The sequence below is a fragment of the Schistocerca americana genome, chromosome X (assembly GCF_021461395.2).
Source record: "Schistocerca americana isolate TAMUIC-IGC-003095 chromosome X, iqSchAmer2.1, whole genome shotgun sequence".
Taxonomy (NCBI): domain Eukaryota; kingdom Metazoa; phylum Arthropoda; class Insecta; order Orthoptera; family Acrididae; genus Schistocerca; species Schistocerca americana.
Genome location: NC_060130.1, coordinates 664,965,093 through 664,986,822, shown reverse-complemented (window position 1 = coordinate 664,986,822; position 21,730 = coordinate 664,965,093). Strand labels below are relative to the sequence as shown.

Here is a 21,730-nt window from a genome sequence, read left to right as displayed (position 1 = left end):
TCTGACATGTTTTGCTCAAAAGCAGCCGCTCCACTTAAAATACAAATGTTCCAAGCTGCCTTCACCCCCCTATTAAATCCAAAGTGAAAAATATGTCACAAATTTGAGACCTTTTCTCCACTTGTGAGTCTATTTTACAACTCTTGAACAATGTTCATAGGTTTCAATCATGCAAAATCCAGTAAGCGAATGCAAGATAAGTACTAGAACCTCAGATAAGAAAATGACAGTTGATAATACACTCATAGCTCCGCAGTGCATTCACCTTGCAGATGGCGTCTAGCAATAGCCATTGGTCAATGGCTGCTGTACAGTGAGGAAACACTCGTGTGTAAACTGTTCTGATCTTGACACAGCCACGAGCTGTTTGTCGCAATATTTTCTGGTAGTTTTTGCATTACAGGTGGGTTACAAACTGAAGTGAATTATATTTGAGGTTTCATCAGACTGATAACTTTAGTGGTCAGCCAAAATGCGATTTAAAAATGTAGGGAATGGAGTGGGCTGCTCAAACTCAAGACTTTATATCTGCACCACATTACTTTTGCTGCTAGGCAATGAGTAGATACTGCACTGTAACAGCTCGTGAAGATTGACAGCCCCTTTTCCATACTCTTCTTCTCCATGCAGTGTTGCCATATTGTGCGTATGGCTGGACTTAGAATTCTGAGGGGTGGTCTGTTTCATTGGCAGCCTTAAGTTAATGAATCTGACTTAGTCTTTGTGGCAGCCAGGTTAGATGTCTAAAATCGTACATATGTCTTACATCAATGTATGATAAATGTAGTGTCCTGTGGTGGGCAGGAAAGAACTAACAGTCAATTTGAACACACTTTATTACAATTAAAGAAAAGTCCTTCTTGGCATACACTTAGTTTTAAATGCAGAACAAGCAAAAAAACCCACAGCGCTGTGGTAGCAAAATAGATAAGGTAAAAGACAATGGAAGAAAATACTGACCAGAACTACTCTACAAAATACAATATACTACTACATGACTATGGCAAGTGAATGCAAGGCTAGGGCCAGCGTAAGTACTGGCTGGAGCTATTCCTAGCAGTTGGTAAACAATGCTGGTCTGACGGTCTAGGTGTGCTTATAAAGCCAGGTCAGTGGAGGGCTACATCAGTCATGAGTTCCGATTGATGGAACACTGTCACATGTTGTCTGGAAAAGTAGTTCCGTGTTTATTTGGAAAGTCTGTTACTGTTTCTGTCCACTGGCAATATTTCTCTCTGCACTTCTGGAAGGGGTTTAGTAACCCATATTGCATGTCGATTCTGCGGGCCCTGTAACAATGAGGGGCCGCTTCGACATTTCTCCCCCTGGGGAAAAAAAAAATGCACAGCACCACAAACGTCCTTAGGTGTAGAGGTGTCGTGGTTGACGTCAATGGGTTCATGGCTGGCAGCGGTGGGAGGTAGCGGTGCAGCACAGGCAACTGGTGGTGGAGACAGCAGCTGAGGCAGAGGCAGAGGTAGAAGCGGAGGTTCCGCCACAGGGCAGTCAGCGATAGGCACTGGCAGCTCCCCAGGGCATCATGGTCCACCAGACGTGGGCGCAGCTGATTGAGGTGCTGGTGGGTGGCGGAACAGTCGGCCCACCAGAGAGATGCCATTGCCTGGCCGCAGAGCTCAGTGATGATGGGAGCCGCCCAACGCACCCGTGGATGAGAGAGAATCTGTGCACAGACCTCTTGCCCAACACGAAAGAAGTGCGATGGCATGCAGGCGGGAGGGTGAGAAGCCTTGGGAACCAGGACAGATAAGTAAGAGAGAGTGGAATGGTTGACCATGAAGTATCTCCGCTAGACTTTTATTGGCACGGAGGACGGCACAGTATGTAGCCAAGAAAAGAAGCACAGCTTCCTCCAGCGGGTGATGGCTCAGCAACTTATCAAGCTGGGTCTTTAATGTTCACACAAAAAGTTCCGCCCGGCTGTTTGATGCAGGGTGAAACAGGGTGGTATGGATGAGGGAAATTCCATTGGCAGTACTGAGTTGCTTAAACTTGGTCAAAGTAAACTGTGGACCATTATCCGTGACACTCATTTTGGGGAGTCTCTCTACAGCAAAGAGGCGCCGGAGAATTTTGATAGTCTCAGCAGAAGTGATGTTCATCATGCACGAGACATATGGGTCTCCCGAACCGGAGTCGATCAGTATGAGCCACTGGGAACCATGGAACAGCCCTGCGTTCCCAATGAGCAGCAGCATCTGGCCACGAAAAAATACTGGCGCAGGGGTGCTGCTTGACGTGTTCGGCACGTGGTACAGGCTGACATGAGGGAGGCAATGTCTTTATGCATACTGCACCAATAAAGGTGTCTGTGGGCCAGCTGTTTGGTAAGGACGATGCCCCAATGGCCAGCATGGAGAAGGTAGAGGACATGCACTACGCATGCGGTATGACCACCCGGGGAATGTTGGAATCACTCTGCAAAAGGATAACGCCACTGCGGAAAAAAGAGACTGTGCCGATGATCCCAAAAGTGCTGGACCTCTGCATTGCGGACGCTACGACAGCTGGTTGGCCAACCCACAGCGATTTGGTGGCGGAGAGCTTGCAGTGACTGATCCTGAGTGAGTGGTGGCCCACCATACCGCATTGGCATCCAATGGAAGTGTGTCCAGAGCTGCGTCCATGTCCGGGCCCACATGGAAACACACCAAGTGGGAAGTGTCAAACTCACAGTCTGCCGCAGCAGAGCCTTTCAGAGGTGCGGTAGACAATATCAAAGTCGAACGTTGCTAGCAAGAGCGCCCAATGCTGGAGGCTGCGCGCAGTCTGGGTGGGCACTGCAGCACCCACGTGAAACAAAGAAACCGAAGGTTTGTGATTGGTCTGTAGCATGAAATGATGGCCATATACGAAATCAGGGAACTTCATCAGGGCATAAACCAGCGCCAAAGCTTTCTTTTCAATTTGACTGTACTTGGTTTGAGCGTCAGGCAATTTTTTGGGTGCAAAAGCCACCAGCCTCTCAATGCTGTTGACCTCATGTGAGAGGACCACATCCAGGCCATAATCTGAGGCATTGGCAGCGACGATGGGGGGCAGGGAATGGTTGTAAGCGGGGCCAGACAAGGAGGGCAGGAGAGAGTTGACTCGAGACGTGTGAAAGCCAGATCACACCCTGTGTCCCAAACCCAATGCGCACCCTTGTGCAATAACCAGGTCAGGGGCACCGAAATCTCGATGGTGTGGGGTATAAAATGCCGATAATAGTTGATTTGACCAAGTATGGACTGCAGTTGCTTCACGTTGGTGGGAGGAGGCATGTTTCGAATCACCTTGACATACTCCTTAGAGGCGTGTAGGCCGTGTACATCAATCGTTAACTTGAAATAGCTGACCTCTCGCACAAAAAAGGTTAGCCTCAGAAAAAACCTGAAACAGCCAAGTCCAGCTTGTCAGTGATGTTCACTGCAGACGAGCCACTGATGATGACATTGTCCGGATAATTGGCTGCCCTGGCACCTGGCGTATGAGGTGTTCCATATAACGTTGGAAAATGGCGGGTGCACTGGCAATGCCAAAGTGGAGGCGGTTGTACCGGAAAAGGCCACATAGGGTATTGATAACTAGGATCTGCTGTGATTCCTCATCCAACAGCATCTGCAAGTAAGCATCATGCAAATCAATTTTGGTGAAAACTGTTGAGCCCACAAGACATGTGAGTATGTCATCCACTGATGGGACAGCTTAGGCATCTGTGATGGATTGAGAATTGACTGGGACCTTATAATCACCACAGATGCGTAAAGCACGATTCGGCTTCTCGACTATCACAATAGGCATCGCCCAGCTACTTTGCACAACGGGAGAAAGGATGCCTTCATCCTGTAAGTGGCAAAGTTTCGCCTGGAGTCTGTCTCTCAGAGCAAAGGAAACCATGTCAGACTTAAAGAAACGAGAAACAGCAGAGGGAAGAAGCTGAACATGCACGGTGAAACCCTTCATCCGTGGTGTGGAGGGTGAGAGCAACATGTCGTATTTTCTGAGCAACGGGACAAGGAGGGCATCCGATGAGGGAATCAACACTGCTTGTACTGTGTCCTGCACTGGTAAACCCAGGCGACCAAAAAAGTCCACATCCAGAATATTAGTAGCTCCAGGGAGCTGACCACCAAAAGCTGAACGGTGAAGGAACGACAGTTGTAGCAGATTTGTGTGGAAAAAACGCAGTTCATGGATATAGAGTGATTACTGAAACTGCGCAACGCGTTGGTGTGCGGGGATAAAGCCAACGAGCCCAAACATTGGTATGTGGTACCATCCACAATAGAGATGGATGATGCCGTGTCAATTTTGAAGACCACTGGAATATGCGTGACCTCCAAGGTAACGAGATAATGGGCACCCGACTGGGGAATGGTGGAGAATACTTGGCCATCAATGGAATTCGAGGCTTCCAGGTCCTGAGGTGATGATTCATGACGCGCCTGTGTGTCCCCAGAGAGCGTGGCATCGACGCATTATTTCTATGAAACCTGACACACCACAGCAATATGGCCCACTCAGCTGCAAACCGTGCATCTTGCTCACCGGTGGAGGCACTCCAACTGTCGGTGAGTCCAGAAACAGTCCATACAGGATGGAAGTCAAGTGAAAGACTTCCTGTCATGGAATGGGCAAACGGATTGACAAGGCTCCCGCTTGGTGCTAGGCAATTGATGAGCTGCAAAAACAGCTGGATAAAGACGTGGCAGCTGTAGCTAGTGAGACGGTTCAAATGCACAAATGATAGGCAGACAGGTGTCAAGGGACAGGTCTTGTAACTTCAAAATATCAGCCCAAAGACCCTCGTCTGGTGTGTGAAATAGCACCATATTGCGAATCAACGAATAGAATCGATCCTATGGGCTGCTACTTGCAACACTGGTGAGTGACAGCGAATTCCTGATCACGTGAGCATTGCCTGAATCTGCTGTAGAGTTTCCACCAAGGACTGAAGAAGCTCCTCAGAGGGGGCCTTTCCATTCGAAAATTAACATTTTATCCTCGTCGCCAATAACTGTAGTGTCCTGCGGTTGGCAGGAAAACACTAACAGTCAGTTTGAACACTTTATTACAATTAAAGAAAAAAAACGCCTTCTTGGTATAGACTAAGTTTTAAACGCAGAACAAACAGAAAACCCTACAACTCTGTGGTAGCAAAACAGATAAGGAAACAAGACAATGGAAGAAAATACTGACCAAAACTACTCTACAAAATAAAACATACTACTACAATACTATGGCGAGTGAATAGAAGGCTAGGATTGGCCTAAGTACTGGCCGGAGCTATTCCTATCGGTTGGTAAACAATGCCTGTCTGATGGTCTAGGAATGCCTATAGAACCGGGTCGGTGGAGTGTTACAGCAGTCATATGAGCTCTGATTGGTGGAACACTGTCACATGTTGTCTGGAAAAGTAGTTCCTTGTTTATTTGGAAAGTCTGTTACTGTTTCAGTCCACTGGCAATGTTTCTCTCCACGCTTCTGGAAAGGGGTTAGCAACCCATATTGCATGTCGGTTCTGCAGGCGCTCTGATGACAAGGTGCTGCTAAGACATAAAATGCAACTGGGTGGGGGTAGTTGTGGGACGGGTGAGGGGGGGGGGGGGGTGAGGGACACTAAGTAACTGTAACTCTTGCTACCTTCTCCCACCACTATGGTATTGTAATAGTATGTTTTAGATACTGTTTTAATAATCTATGAAGAATGTGTGAATGTAATCAGTCCATACGAGAGAGAGGAAATAAGATGTTAGTGCATCAGTTGAAGAGGATAACTATATCTGTATGTGATTATTCAACAAAGGGAACTAATATCCTTCTCATTGAATGCCCTAATACCAAATCATTACGACCACCATTGCTGCCACCGCCACCAATGCCATTGCATCATACTAGATTTTCAGTGTTCAGAAATTTATATCCTTTACTGTATATAATTCCTGTATTGGCTGGAGGGCACTGAGATAGTCACATAGGTAATTTTTATAATGAGTAACTAGGACAGCTGTGAAGCCATCAATGTCAACCCTTAGCAGGCCATTTTGCATTATGAAACATAAGCAGTTTACATAAAAATGCATGTCTCATTCAAGAATTCATATTGCCTGAATTAATTATTTTCAACCATTGGTTTTGTATTTCAAACTACTCATTTTAGAGTCCTATACCATCTGTACAATTTTGGTCCTAAAAGTTTGGGACTTTGTGAGCATATGTACATTTTTATGACAGCTTGTTGGCTGTCATGCCCTAACAGAATACAGGACAGTGATTGCAACTTAGCTTGTAGATCACATGACTGCTTTCACAGGTAGCCCTGTATTTGTTGCAGGTTTAAAGATTTTTTAATTGATGTGGATCTTTTGGTCATTGTGACGTGTTTTGTAGAATGATTATTTGGCATTGCGGAAGTCGATTTTAATTCACTCTGAGTTTCTGTGTAGGAGGGGCAGTCCTCATTGAATGATATGTTATTGAAAGTAAATTGTTTGTGTGTTTCAGGTTTGCTCAGTATACTATTTTGTTGAAAAACTGAAGATGAAGAAACAGCCAAAGACCAGACTGAGTTCTGACTTTCAGGTGAGTAACTTTATGCAGCTTCTAATTTTCTTGATGGCACTGCTGTGCTTACATCTAGTTAAAGTTTCCGTTGTTCTTTTATTTAGTTACTCTCTAGCATCATGTTCAGGTTTATGTGATAGACTGAATATTGAAATTAAGGCGTTTTTATAGTGACTCGTTAGTGGCTCCATAATTGCATGCTGAACATTTGCTTGGTTTTGTTACTGATTTGCTTTTACTAAATGTAAATGTGTGCAGTTAACAGAGTCCCTCTAGTTTGTGGTTCCAAAGCATCATGTAGATCCCTTAGTTCTGTAGTTTTTGTCTCATTTGTGTTGAATATCAGTACTGTATTTACAGCTTCATGTTAGATCATGTTTGTATACAAGTACGCTAAGTTCAGCTGTGAATTTATTTTCATTTGTGTATTTATTAATTTTATTCATTTATGTACAAGGCAATGAATGATTTCATTTCCTGTATTCTTTGTGATGTACATCAGGTTTTGTTGTGTTTATTTTGTTGGTTGCGTGTTCCATTGATCAATCCCACAGTACGGTAGCCGTTTTGATGTGGAACGTGTCAAGTGCACAACAAATGCACATACGAAACAAATTTTTTTTAGAAAATGAGGCTAATATATATTCCAATACAGAGTTAAAGATTAACATTTCTATTATTTTCTCCAATCCCTTAAATGGCAAAAAATGCATATACTATATTTATAGATTTATTTATTCCTATTCAAAAAGAATTCATCTATGGTATAGAAGGAGTTGTCAAGGAGATATGACTTCAATTTATTTTTGAAGCTATTACTGCTGTCTGTTCAAAATGGCTCTGAGCACTATGCAACTTAACTTCTGAGGTCATCAGTCACCTAGAATTTAGAACTAATTAAACTTAACTAACCTAAGGACATCACACACATCCATGCCCGAGGCAGGGTTCGAACCTGCGACCGTAGCAGGCACTAGGCTCCAGACTGTAGCGCCTAGAACCGCACGGCCACACCGGCTGGCTGCTGTCTGTCAGACACTTTATTTCATCTGGTAATTTGTCGAAAATTTCTGTAGCAGCATATTTTACCCCTTTCTGTGCCAAAGATAGGTTGAGCAAACGATGGTGTAAGTCTTTCTTTTTTCTGGTATTATAATCGTGGATGTCACTGTTGTTTTTAAACTGGTCCATGTTGTTGAGGACAAATTTCATTAGTGAGTAGATGTATTGTGAGGCTGTTGTAAGAATTCCCAATCTTTTAAAAAGATGCCTACAAGATGTGCGACTATGAACCCCACACATTATTCTAACCACTTTCGTTTGAGCAGTGAATACTTTTTGTCTAAAAGGTTGAGTTACCCCAAAATATTATTCCGTATGACATCAGAAAGTGAAAGTATGCAAATTATGTTACCTTACTAATTTCTATATCCTCAAAATTGGCAATTATTCTGATTGCAAAAGTTGCTGAACCTAGTTGATTTAGGAGATCCAAAATATGAATTTTCCAAATTAAAATTCTCATCTATATGTACATCCAAAAACTTAGTATGCTCTACCCTGTCTGGTGACTTCTGTTGATGTGTTATATTTATTGAAGGAACTGTACTTTTTGCAGAAGAAAATTGGATGTACTGTGTTTTTTCAAAGTTTAGAGCAAGTCCATTTGCAGAAAACCAATTAATGACTTTTCCAAAGACCTTATTTGTATAATTTTCAATTTGACTTTCTTTTACTGGATTAATAATGATGCTTGTATCATCAGCAAACAGTGTCAGTTCAGCTTCCTGTTTCAAATAGGAAGGGATGTCGTTCACATGTATCAAGAACAGAAGTGGACCCATGATTGAACCCTGTGGAACACCTAATGTAATATCACCCCAGTTAGATGAAGTGGCAAACTTATTTAAATCACTTGACCCATATAAGGAAACTTTTTGCTTGCTGTTCTGTGGGTATGACTTAAACCACTCATATGCTATTCCATTTATACAATAGGATTGTAATTTCTGTAACGTAATGTCATGATAATCATAAGGTGCTGATATAATCACCTAAAATCCGTTTTACCACATTCGTCATTAAAAGATAGAAAGTACCTTATAAAGGCTTCTTTTGTAATATGGAGACCCCCCAATATTTTAACTGTGGTTCATAATATTGGAACAGTGGCTTTATCGTTTATAGTATGAGTCCTCATCATCCTTCTCCAGGTCCCTTACTAAGAAACTCACCTTTCAGCAGAAAAAAGGACAGACATCACAACCTCAAAACAGATCCTGACCTACTCGTCCTTCCTCCAGACAAGTGCTCTGCCACTGTTGTGATGAATTATGCTGACTACCTAACAGAAGGATTTTGCCAACTGTCTGACTCCTTCACCTACAAACTCTCCCATAGTGATCTCCTCCAAGAAATCCAACATAACCTCCAATTATTACTGAAGTCCTTTATTGGGCTCCTACTGATCTTGTTGATCAACACCTCCAACCCTGACTATCCACCGTCAACACCCCTTTACCTCCTGGATGACTTCTCATTACTGTTGATGCCACCTCCATATACTGACTTCTCGTTACTGTTGATGCCACCTCCATATACACCAATACTTCTCTTGCCTATGGCCTTGCTGCTGTTGAAAACTACCTTTCCCAATGCCCTTCAGACTCCAAACCCACTACTTCATTCCTCATATGCTTTACCGAGTATGGGGGAATGGACAAAAATATGGAAACACTGAGAGAAACATGTGCTTGAATATAAATGCATATGCTAGTCAAGCCTGCAGGTTTTGCTGTTCTATTTGACCATGAACATTGCCTATACAATGTTCTCAGTACATTGTGTCGGTCACGATCAGAACAGTGTTCTGTGTAGGTGTGAGTGCATTTTGTTGGAGTTAAGTGAATTTAAATGTGGACAAATTGTTGGGACTTTTATGATGACTGCTTCCATAACCAAGAGAACCTAAGTTTTTGGTGTTTCAAGAGGCAAAGTATTGAAGATGTATGCTGCATACAGAGAAAGTTGAAAAACATCATCCACTAAGTCACAATGGAGACAAAAATGTTTGTCTTGAGTGATTGTGACAGATGGTAATTAAAGAGGACTGTGACAAAAAATTAGAGGACAATTGCTGAAAGATTCATTGCAGAATTTAATGTTGCACCAGTGAACCCTGCCAGCAGCAAAACAACACAAAGGGAGCTCCATAAGCAGGGAATTTGCTGGATGACCAGGAATTCCAAAAGCTACTCATCAGTGACTCAGATGCCCATAAAAGGAAAAAATGGTGCCAAGGCCATAAAACTTGTCCTGTGGAGTGATGGAAGAAAGTCATTTGGTCAGATGAGTCATGTTTCACAATGTTTCCGATATCTGGCCAAGTTTATGTCCCAAGAGTGAAACATGGTGGGGGCTCGGTGATGATTTAGGCAGCCATATCATGGTATTCCATGAGCTCCAGTGTTTCCAAAGTCCCATTACTGCCAAGGGTTATGTGGCCATTTTGGCTGATCAGGTCCATCCCATGGTGCAGTGTTTGTTCCCCAATGCAGAGGCTGCGTTCAGAGATGTTAACACAGCTTACATCATCTAGCACTGGTTTTGTGAGCACGAGGATGAATTGTCACGTATCTCCTGGCCACCACAGTCACCAAATCTCAGTATTGTTGAGACGTGGTCTTGCCACTATTTTGCAGATAGAATGGTATGAGATTCCCCAGAAAATTGTGGAGGTCCTGTATTCATCCATTCCAAGACGAGTGGAAGCTGTTTTGAAGACCAACAGGTTTCCTGCACAGTATTAGGTGTGGTATTGTATTGTGTTGTGTTTTTGGTATTTCCATATTTTTGTCCAGTCCCTGTACATCATGACAAGCAACTGTATCTCCTTTCAGGAGACAGTAATAAACAAATCTGTGGCAGGAGAAGGTATGTAAACAAATATGCAGCACAGCCATGGGCTCCCACATGGCACCCTCCTATGCAAACTTTTTTATGGGCCATTTAGAAGAAACTCTTCTAGCCACCAAAAATTCCAAATCCTTTGTCTGGTTCAGGATTATGGTTGATATATTCATGGTCTGGACTTAGGGAGAAGATACCCTATCATCATTCCTTCACAACCTCAATGTCTTCTCTCCAATCTGCTTCACATGGTCCTCCTTAACCCATTGTGCTACCTTCCTGGACATTGATCTCTACCTCACAGATGGCTCCATCCATGCCTCTGTCCATATGAAACCCACTAATCACCAACACTATATGCATTTTGGCAGCTTTCATCCATTCCACACCAAAAAGTTCTTCCCATACAGACTGGCCACCCACAGACAGTGTAGCTGCTGCGATGAGAACTACCTTGCCCAGTACGCTGAAGGTCTCATGAATGCCTTCATTGATAGCACTACCCCCTCCACATCCCCCCCCCCCCACCACCACCACCAAAAACTATGTCTGCAAACATGATTTCCCATGCCACATCCTCACACAACCCTAATCATCCCACCACCCTCAAGAATCGGCTACAAAGGAGTGCTCCTTTCACCACCCAGTATCACCCTGGAATGGAACAACTGAACTGTATCTTTAACCAGGGCCTTGATTATCATCATGTCCTGAAATGAGGGACATCATACCCAAGATCCTTCCCACCCCTGCTGAAGTGGTGTTCCCTCAAGCATCCACCCAACCTACATATCATCCTAATCCATTCCTATGCCACTCCCATTCCCTACACCCTTATCACAGAGCTCATGTCCCTATGGAAGACCCAGGTGCAAGACCTGCCCAGCCCAGCCACTGAGGATTTCCTACACCAGTCCTGTCACAGACTTGCACTGACCCACCTGCATAAACAACTGTGCCATACATCAGCTCTGCTGCAATCACAGCTCAACTTTTTATGTTGGTATGAAAAACAACCAGCTGTCCATCAAAATAATTGGCCACTACCAAACTGTGGCTTGTTAAAAAGTTGACCACCTGGTGGCACAACATGCAGCTGGGCACAACGAGCTCAGCTTCAATGGCGGCTTTACAACCAAGGCTACCGCCAGCTTTTCTGAACTGCACTGATGGGAGTTATCATAGAAACACATCCTTCATTCCCATAAACCTGTTGCCCTCAATCTCCATTAACACGCTGTCTTCACATCCTTCACTCTACTGTTCCCATTCCTCTGTCCTATCACCCCCGTCCAAATCACATATCCATGCCACCTTCACTGTGCACTGCTCTCTACTGACTCCCGACACCTGGACTCACATGGCTAGCCCATGCAACTGTCGACCTGCCCTTGCCACATTCCTAGACAACAAACCCGCTGCCTCTCTCTGAGCTGCAGGCTACCCTCTGTGATGTTCACCTGCTTTATTTCCTCATTGATTGTGTGCAGTGTCGACATACTGTGTTGCTATACTGGCTGAAAAATGGGGGTGGAAGTTCAACACTTACTACTTTAAGGGGAGCTGGAACGCCCTATCCAGACAATGTTAAATTTAGTGACTTGGCTTCCCTGTGTTTCAGGAACCGCTGTAGCCATTGATATGAAACTTTTACAGGACATTGAACTGTATGTTCTGAGTCTACTGAACTACAATAATTGCATTCCAGCCAGTGCTTTCGGAAATACAATTTTTTAATTACACAGTTAAAATTTTGTGTACTTTTTCATATGTTATCCTAAATAATTTTAATTATACATAACATTATGTTCTTCTTTTAGTTCAGTAGACTCAGGATGTGTATGTTATTACTCCCTGAAAATCTGAATACTCTACTTGGAGTGGTTTCTGAGATTTAGGGAAAATGCAACAGAAAATGAAAATTTCAGGAACGGCTTCTAAAGTTTAAAAGACTGTAACTCACTTAATATATGCTTTCTTTTTTATTTTTAGTTGCTCAAAAGCACCCTTGCACCATACTGTATATCATCCTCTTGATCTTTTTCCAAGTTTTTTCTTACTTTCTTCTTTCTGTATCCTTAGTGGCCAACAGTGCTGCATTCTATGCTTTATCAATGCAAACCTTGTCCATCCGTTCAAGTACTCTGATGCAGTTTGCTCCAGGATTAATTCCCATATGCTGTAGCACTTTCACCCTACCAATGTTGCCATCATTAAAAGCAATACCAGCATCACTGACTCCTCATTGTAGTGTCTTCATTCCAACAAAAACATTTCTTGGTAAGTGAGTCCATATAAGATTACTGAAGGACTCATTTACATTTTGAGTCTGACCCTGCAGACACTGCTTCAGTAATTCAGGATTTTCCAGGTCTCTGTAAAAAGGTTTTATGATATCCATGACTGCTTCTGGGATGGAATGCTTATGGCTGTATAAAGTGTTTGAATACTGGGCATTGCAGTAATTGCACCATGTATCAGGTCCAGGAGGGCAAAGGTGGTGTACTGGTTTTTCATCAGTTGACAGCCTGTGGAAGAAGGTAGCCCATACTGCTTGCTTCATTTTCAACAAATCTTCAGTATTATTTCTAATGGCCATCCCATAATACTGCTGTACTTCATCAGTCATTTTGTCTGTCAGGCTGCCCCTTATGGTTTTACCATCAGAAAGTGTCTTGGGTCTCAAACTTTGTTTCAACTTCCTCGACCTGGTGCCCATCCTCTTCTGGGCATGACCAAAAAATTCCAGTTTTATTATAGCCTTCTCATCATAAGGCTGAGTGGCTACTACACTGTTATATGATTTTGAGTCTCCATTACCTAAGAACTTAGTGTAACACATTCCCATTTCATTCACAGAGCAACTAAAAATTTCAGTAGCTACAGAGGCCTCCATACCACCACTTGTTCTTTCATAATTCCTGTCAGAAATATGCCCTCCTTCATTCCCTGATTTACACTTATAACAATGATTGGTTAAAATCTGGAAATCTGTTACTTTTCCAGTATCACACTGGTCACCATAGCAACATAATTCTTAGAACTGTAGCTGCACTTCAGCCAAGAGCCATGTCAGTCATACCATCATTAATTTCAACAGCTTCATTTGCAGCACCCTTGATTGACTCACACGCAACAGATTCCACAGTAGCTCCAATAAATCCTGCATACTTGTCGATTTTACGAGGTGGGGGTGGTGTATTCATCACGGCACACGTTGTTTCTGCTGCAATGTGTCCTTTGCCAATAGCTCTTTGTCCATAAAACCACCTAACATTTATTTCAAAATAATTATCTTAATATTTATCAGAATTGCAAAATGGATCAGTATATTTATAACTGGCACAATTAATAATAAGTTTCCTGGCTAGTCCATTTGATACCTCACTGTCTTCATGTAAACTAACTGGCCCTCCACATATTTTAAAACACACACATTCACCTAACACCCTTGTTAGGATGAATAAATCTATCAGAATATAACCTAATCTACAATTTATATCACTTTTGTTTTGAGAAAATTGTGTGTCACAACATTTTATTTTAATCTTCAAAGTGCTAATGGGTGTTTCTCTAGATACTGACGAGTTTGCCTGTATTTCAGTGTCTGTAACTTCACACACCACATGTTGATCACAATGTTTCCCTTTATTCGAAAATCTATTACCATGTAACCCACGTTTCTTCAAAACACTTCGTTTTGGTGTCATACTTTACTTTTTGAGACATTTACCAATCTATTTGTCACTTTTCCTCGGAAAAAACGTTAGCGCTTTGACATAAACGGGTGTTTATACTATGAAATAATACGATTCTGTTTCTGACAGTGCTGCCAATACAAACACGTGATTTAACCTTTATATCACAGCAATCCACAGCCTTCTGTATAAAAAAATTACAAATTTCATTAGATCTTGAAGTAATGCACATAAAAATTTTAACATATTCAACCGATGTAGATTATATTTAAAAAAAGAAAAGAAAATACGTTTCATGTGAGTTTATAAGTGATATATATCATTTTATTCAGAAAATTGCAAATTTTATAATGAGATAAAAAAAATTTTTCCATTCTAACTCCCCTTAAGTGAGGTAGCCAACAGGGTCACATTTGCATTTCACAGTTCTTTACTTTTGCTGTTCACAAGCCCGCAATATACACTTCTAATATGACCAGTTAACTATTGTTTAACTTTCAATAAGCCTCATAAATAGGTTGCAGGCAAACATCCACATACTACTGCAATAGTTTACTGTTGAAAATCTATGAGATGTAAAAACCGAACCACACATTTCACAGTCTTTCAAATAAATTGAACAGACACTGTTATTGCTTTAACACATGGCCTATTGGTGTAACACTTATCTCACAGTTAAGTGGATGCATTATTGTTGATCTAACCAATACAGGTTCTGCGTCTGAAACTCGGCAGTGGACTAACTGTGTCAGGACCAAAAATTCGGTCCTTATATATTATCACAATAATAGGCACTGAAACTACACATTGTTTGATGTTTAATTTACAGAAATCACAATTAAAACTTAACTCATTAAATTAACTGAATACATTGAAAAATTCCGTCTTTTTAACTGTTTCTTCTACTACAAGAGTTAGGCCGAATTATTTGTTTAAATGATGAAATTAACGGATATCATTATACAAACAATACTTTTGACAAAACTGTTAATTACTTTGGAATTAATTAAGGGCTGGCTTTGCTAACATGTTTTCGAACAGAGCCAAATAGTTCCTTTAAGAATACTATTAGTTGTTCCTCCAAATTTTTATTATTAGTACAGAATTTATATTTTTTTATAAGTCAACAATAGAATTTAAGTTATGAAACAATTAGCGATTTCACCCCATATTAAAAGATATTAACTAGGAATAATCAAAATAAGTTAGAATATCAATTACATACATAAAACTAAGCATCAAATTAGATCTGATGTTATATGCTTTAAAACTGAGGGCCAACCTTTCTCTTTTATGGAAATGCAAATTATAGTCACGTATGTTAATGTTAATTAGTCAGACACGGGAAAAAAAATAAATTTTAAAGAGGCAGATGGCAAAACAAGAGGGGAAGAAAAAATATCCCGGCTTGCTTCGTCACACTTCCCCTACCTACTGCTTCTTTACCTCACTCCACGCCACCACTGGTTGAGTTCGGGCAGCCAAGCATGTAACACATGCACAGAATGCATGCAATCGGACTGTCTGACAGATTGCCTACACTACCTGCACCTGCCCACAAATGTGCTCGAAGGGTGCTCGCAGGTGTCTAACCCATTGGGGCAGTGTCATAACAGCCTGTCCTAGAGTCATATATATATATATATAACCAATGGGTTAGACACCTGCGAGCACCCTTCGAGGTATATATATATTACTCTCATACTAAGTAATGTTTTCCATCGAAGTTATCCATGCATATGTGCATTTTCATTCTCATCATGCCCTGAAATGAGGGATATCCTACCCAAGATCCTTCTCATGCCTCCTAAAATGGTGTTCCTTCACCCACCCACCCATTTCAAAACAATGGAAATTTTTTACAGCTGAGAGGGCATACCAAGTTGTCAACAAAACTATCCACAAATAAATAAAAATAACATGAGAAAATATAACTGCCATCACATTGTGGAGGCAATATAAGAATACCCAAACAAGAAATGGTTGAAGTCCAGGAAGGCACCAGTAAAGGCAAACCTGATTTTCGTCCCCATCCTTCCTTAATCTGAGCTTGTGCTTGGTATAATGATATCGATGTTAATGGGACATTAAATACTAATCTTCCTTCCTTTGATGTACATAAAGTAATAGACGTGAGGCTAGGGAATGCACTACGTCAAATGGAAAACAATAAGCGAAGTGGCCGTGTGGTTCTAGGCGCTGCAGTCTGGAACCGTGAGACCGCTACGGTCGCAGGTTCGAATCCTGCCTCGGGCATGGATGTGTGTGATGTCCTTAGGTTAGAATGCTTAACAAGTGTCTCAAACTGGGATGATATTAAACATCTAAGAAAATGCTGAAACCGGACCTTTCTTCAAAAGGCATGACAGCCACAATGAGAATTAGTGCCTTGTGAATCTTTTAGCGTAGTTTAATAAACTTCTCTCCAAAGTATTAATAAACTGACGTGCTAAATAACTGGACTTCTACAACCCATCCAAAAAGTACAACTTCACAAAAGTTTCTGAACTGTTGCCTTACCAGTGGAAGATGTATTCAAAGGCTTGGAGTTGGATTGTACACAGATCAAACTTAATGATTGATAACTGATTTTCTGGTGGCTTTGTATTCATAAGTGCAGGTCTGGGTGAAACTAACAACTATAATTCAATAACTTAAAATTGTTTCTACAGAAATTGATTTGGAGGTGAATATGCGAAAATTTGGATTTGTAGTCCAGACACCCAAATAATTTGAATTGTCCATGAAACTGAATACTTTCACCTTTGCCCCAAAATGCAGTTAGGAACCTCCATTCCAGCAGCATAAATTCCATTGGCGGCATTCAGAAACATTGTTTTCCATGACCAACCAGGACGTTCCAGTGAACCTAAAAATGAAAATGTACATTACTGCTAGTGTTGTATCAGCAACAACAAATCTTGTAGTAAAACTAGCCCTGAGAAAGACGTGTGTGTGTGTGTGTGTGTGTGTGTGTGTGTGTGTGTGTTTAATGAAGTACTTTTGTATGACATTTCGTAATTAATTTAAAAGAAGAAAGGTGAATTATCGTTTGATAATCTTCAAAGTGTTTTCTAAAATAACTGAATAATATGCTAAAACTGAAGCCTGAAGCTGACAGTGCAGTATAGTTCACTACTCGATGCCATTTAAACATCACGTAACACAACTGACATTATAGCATATAGGTGGACTGGCCAAAATTTTTGTGCATTTTTCAACCAAGTTTGTGAGAAGTTTCATATCCTCTTTGAAACAAGTAAAGTGTTTCATTTAAAATGAACCATAGTTGTTCAGTATCTTTGTAGGTAAGTGTTAACCAAAATACCAATTTTCAAAAAGCTTGTCATAATCACCGGAACTATTTATGATTGGTGTCTACATTACACAAACCAACTGAATTGTTTCCTGCAAATTGGCTCTCCTTTGACTTGGATAAAACACAGTACATACTATTTTGTATAATACATGAATAAGTGCAATATACTGTAGGACCCTATGATAGTACGGCAGTGGTTTTTCTTCGCTTGGAAGATAGTGACTTCTTGTACAGATTGATAGCCTTTACACACTATAATGACTTGCAGAGTGTAAATGTAGATGGAGTTGCAGCAGGATAAAATGCCTTACCTACGTCTAGGGAGAACCACTTAATTGCACCTCATTGTCAAAATTTTAGTTTCTGTGAGAGGAAGTTGTAGCACTCATTGTCAAAAGCCTCAGGTAGGTAATTGAATCACGGGGAGATGAGACTGGACCATGGCTCTTACAATTTTATGTGATTATTAAATGCAGTAAAATAAAAAATCGTGGAAATATGCATATAATGTTACGCATTTTAGTGTTTTTGATGAGTGTAGACTCCACAATAATCACTGAAAGTTGACGATTTGTGCATTTGCATCATCAAAACATATTTTTATTACTTTGATAATTATTTTTGAATCCATTGTAGATATAGAGCATCTGTGTTCCCCACATAGTGAACTCTTTAGTTGTGTGATGTATGCGATAAATTGTAGTGCAGTTGAAAAGGGGGGTCCTATCAATTCACATGTCTGGTTATGTGTTAGATCTGCATATGAGATTTTATTGTGTTACTGAAACTACACTTATGAGTCAAACAAAACAAATCATGTTGTATATAATGTGATCCCACATGGCCTCTACGTTCATTTAGATGCAACTAAGCAAAGGGTTGATTCCTGATTAATGGATGTACACTGAAATTATTTACTTTGGTTACAGCGTCAGTGGTGTTATACTAAGGTAAAATTATAACTAATTTTAATTTGTTGTTTTACCTGATCTGCATTACATTCCTGTTGCATTCACTGCCTGTCTACAACATTGACATGATAAGATATTCTAGTGTGAATTGATGAGTCTGCTAATGGCAGTTTACGGGTGCTAACTTTGAATTAAAAAATGAAAGCTGTAGAATATGGACAGAAATATATTTCATGGTTAACCAGAAGACAATATGCAGTATCACCTGTTTTCTTTCTTTGATCTTGTTGGTAATAGAATTTAATAATACAGAATGAACTTTTGACAATTATGGAAAGGATAGATTGCTACTCACCATAAAGATGACACATTGTGGTTGTCAGAAAATCAACATGTCATCTTTATGTTGAGTAGCAATCTATCATTTCCATAATTGTAGGTATTCCTACCTGGACTTTCAATAGAATAAATTGTTGCTCTCTTTATGTAAGGCAAATTTCTAATATTGTAAGATTAATGATTACATGGGTTTTCAATTGCTCTGAATGCAGTATTACAATTTTTATGCTTTGCGCATATGTGACACAGAACTTCATCAGGCAGAGAAAGTTCTACTGCAAGAATTTTAGCATAATATTTTTGTGTTGACAAAGAACTATATTTTAACCATAAAAAACCATGAGACATACACTCACATTACTAAGAGTGTTGATGCATTTTAAACATCATGTGGAAGGAGAAAATGGAAATTAACTGGACAAGGAAAATTAAAAAAGTGTTTTCAGATAGAAGAGTTAAGAAAAGACCTGAACAGAAAACCACACTAGAAGGACCATGTTGATTTGATATGTTACAAATATCCATAGTTAGTTATCTCAGCTATGGAAGGAGGAATTGTAGGAAAAGGCAAAGATCAAATGTATAATATTTCTTATTGAAGAGTTTTATTATTGTAGATATACAAAAACAAAACAATTGTAATATTTTAGTGACCATAGGAGAACCAAATGATACCATTGTTGTGAAGTTCGATGACAAACAAAAGTAACTGGGTAAAAATGTTGTTACTGAACATTCAAAATTAGTAGGCTTAGAGAAAATCTGGTTAAAATACAAACCCTGGTATCAGAATGTTCTGTACTACTAATATATCCAGTTTCCTCCAGTTTGTTGTATTTTACTTTTGCCAAGATCGCCATATTCATTGATTTTAAAGATTTCTGCAAAAGTCTCTCAATTTGTTTTTTGAAATCTAGATGCACAGACATCCTCTGTAAGCAGTCACTCTGTTCCTGTTTACTGTGAACTTAGCTGCAGAAAAATAGTACTTGTGCAAGATTTGGTAAATGAAATTGGAATAGGTGTATGTCAAAGATACATGCTCTTGTGAAGATTTGTTTACCAGTTGTGTGTGTAATAGATGTATTCATACATAATGTAGTTCCATGGGAATAATAATGAAATTTGTTGCCTTATTTTTTACTGGTCCTGAGAATAAAGTAATAAAAAATCAAAAAGCAATTGTCTTGACAAAATGTGGTTGATATGTACACTATTTTCTTTCATGCTTATTGAAATGGATTTGATAGAAAAATGGACATTTATGATTAACATATTTATATTCTTCTCCTTTAACGAAAAAATAAATAAATAAATAAAAATTACAGGACTGTTGTTAACAGCAATATGTTTTATTGCCAAGGGGCTGATGAGAATTAGGCAGAGTGGATCATTCTTCTGCTGAAGAGAGAACACAGCCAGAAGGTTAGTTGCTTTCAGTTTGTTAACAGGTGCAGTGGCGGTTCTCTTCTTTCTACTAAGTTTCTGTGATTATTATAACTGAAATTGTTTTTATTTGTGTTGCTGAGACTACAGCAGGGCATCTGAAGTACTAATTAAAACTACTTGTGCAGATATAACAGTACAGTTGTATGTAATTTATTTTCTGGTCTCTCTCTCTTTTTGTGTATGCCTTGACAGCATGATGCTGGTATATGGAAAGCAACATATTTTACATCTGTGTTGCCTACAAATCTCCATAAGTATTACAGTTGTGTTAAATGTGTTCTGAATACTGTGTTTTAGTGATAAGTGTCTGTGTGCTTGCTAAGGTGCTGACTAGCCACATTTTATAACTAGAGAACAAGAGAGTGTAAAATGGAAACAATGAAAAAGAGTGAGTACATATGGCCATGGAAAGTGGCTACTTCTCATTACAGTGGGGTCTATCTTTACCAGCCATGACATATCACAAGGCTAGGAACATAATGTAGTAATTTTCACCGAGCGAGGTGGCGCTGTGGTTAGCACACTGGACTCGCATTCGGGAGGACGACGGTTCAATCCCGTCTCCGGCCATCCTGATTTAGGTTTTCCGTGATTTCCCTAAATCGCTTCAGGCAAATGCCGGGATGGTTCCTTTGAAAGGGCACGGCCGATTTCCTTCCCCATCCTTCCCTCATCCGAGCTTGAGCTCCGTCTCTAATGACCTCGTTGTCGACGGGACGTTAAACACTAATATCCTCCTCCTCCTAGTAATTTTCAGTTGTATGCTGGTAAATTTAAGTTGATGTCCACATGAAATTTGGAGACATGAACCATATTGGACACACATTCCAGGTTACGGAACACCAACTCACAGCTTGCAATTCATAATCAAACTGTGCATTGGCATTGGGTGCCTTCCCCCCCCCCCCCCCCCCCCCCCCTCCCCCGTCTATGTAGTGAGGACTTGCAAAATCCATGGAAAATGAACTGCAGCTATTTAGGTTGCAAAAAATAAGTTGATTGGTTGGTTTGTTAGTTAGTTATGTGTTCCATTGATCAATCTCACGGTAACTGTTATGATGATGAATGTGTCAAGTACATAAGAAGTGCACACATAAATCAAGGGTTTTTTAAAACTTAAAATTTGTATTACCTACCCCATTCCGTTAAATGGCACAAAATAAATATATTGTACCTATAGATTTATTTATTCCTATTCAAGGATTTATCTAGGGTATAGGAGTTGTCAAGGAGATATGATTTCCATTTATTTTTAATACTACTACTGCTGTCTGTCAGACATTTTATTTCATCTGGTAATTTATCAAAAAGTTTTACAGCAGCATATTTTACTTCTTTGTGTGCCAAAGATAAATCAAGTAGAGGATACTGTGAGTCTTTCTTTCTTCTGGTATTATAATCATGAATGTCACTGTTGTTGTTAAACTGGTCCATGATGTTGAGAATAAATTTTATTACTGAGTAAATGTACTGTGAGGCTGTTGTAAGAATTCCTAACCATTTCAACAGATGCCTACCAGATGTGTGACTATGAGCCTACA

At 40.3% G+C, this 21,730-nt stretch overlaps 1 protein-coding gene across 6 annotated transcripts in view; it reads left to right on the top strand.

The window, feature by feature from the left end:
* LOC124554752 overlaps window positions 1–21,730 on the top strand; it is a 207,831-nt gene that overhangs the window by 49,849 nt on the left and 136,252 nt on the right. For 3 of the 6 annotated variants that reach the window (XR_006968432.1, XM_047128401.1, XM_047128404.1), the window contains one exon: window positions 6,505–6,582. The gene's annotated coding sequence lies outside the window, so the exon portion shown is untranslated. Of the gene's footprint in view, window positions 1–6,504; window positions 6,583–20,068; window positions 20,166–21,730 lie in introns of those variants that run through there. The other 3 variants (XM_047128402.1, XM_047128405.1, XM_047128403.1) reach the window with 2 other exon arrangements.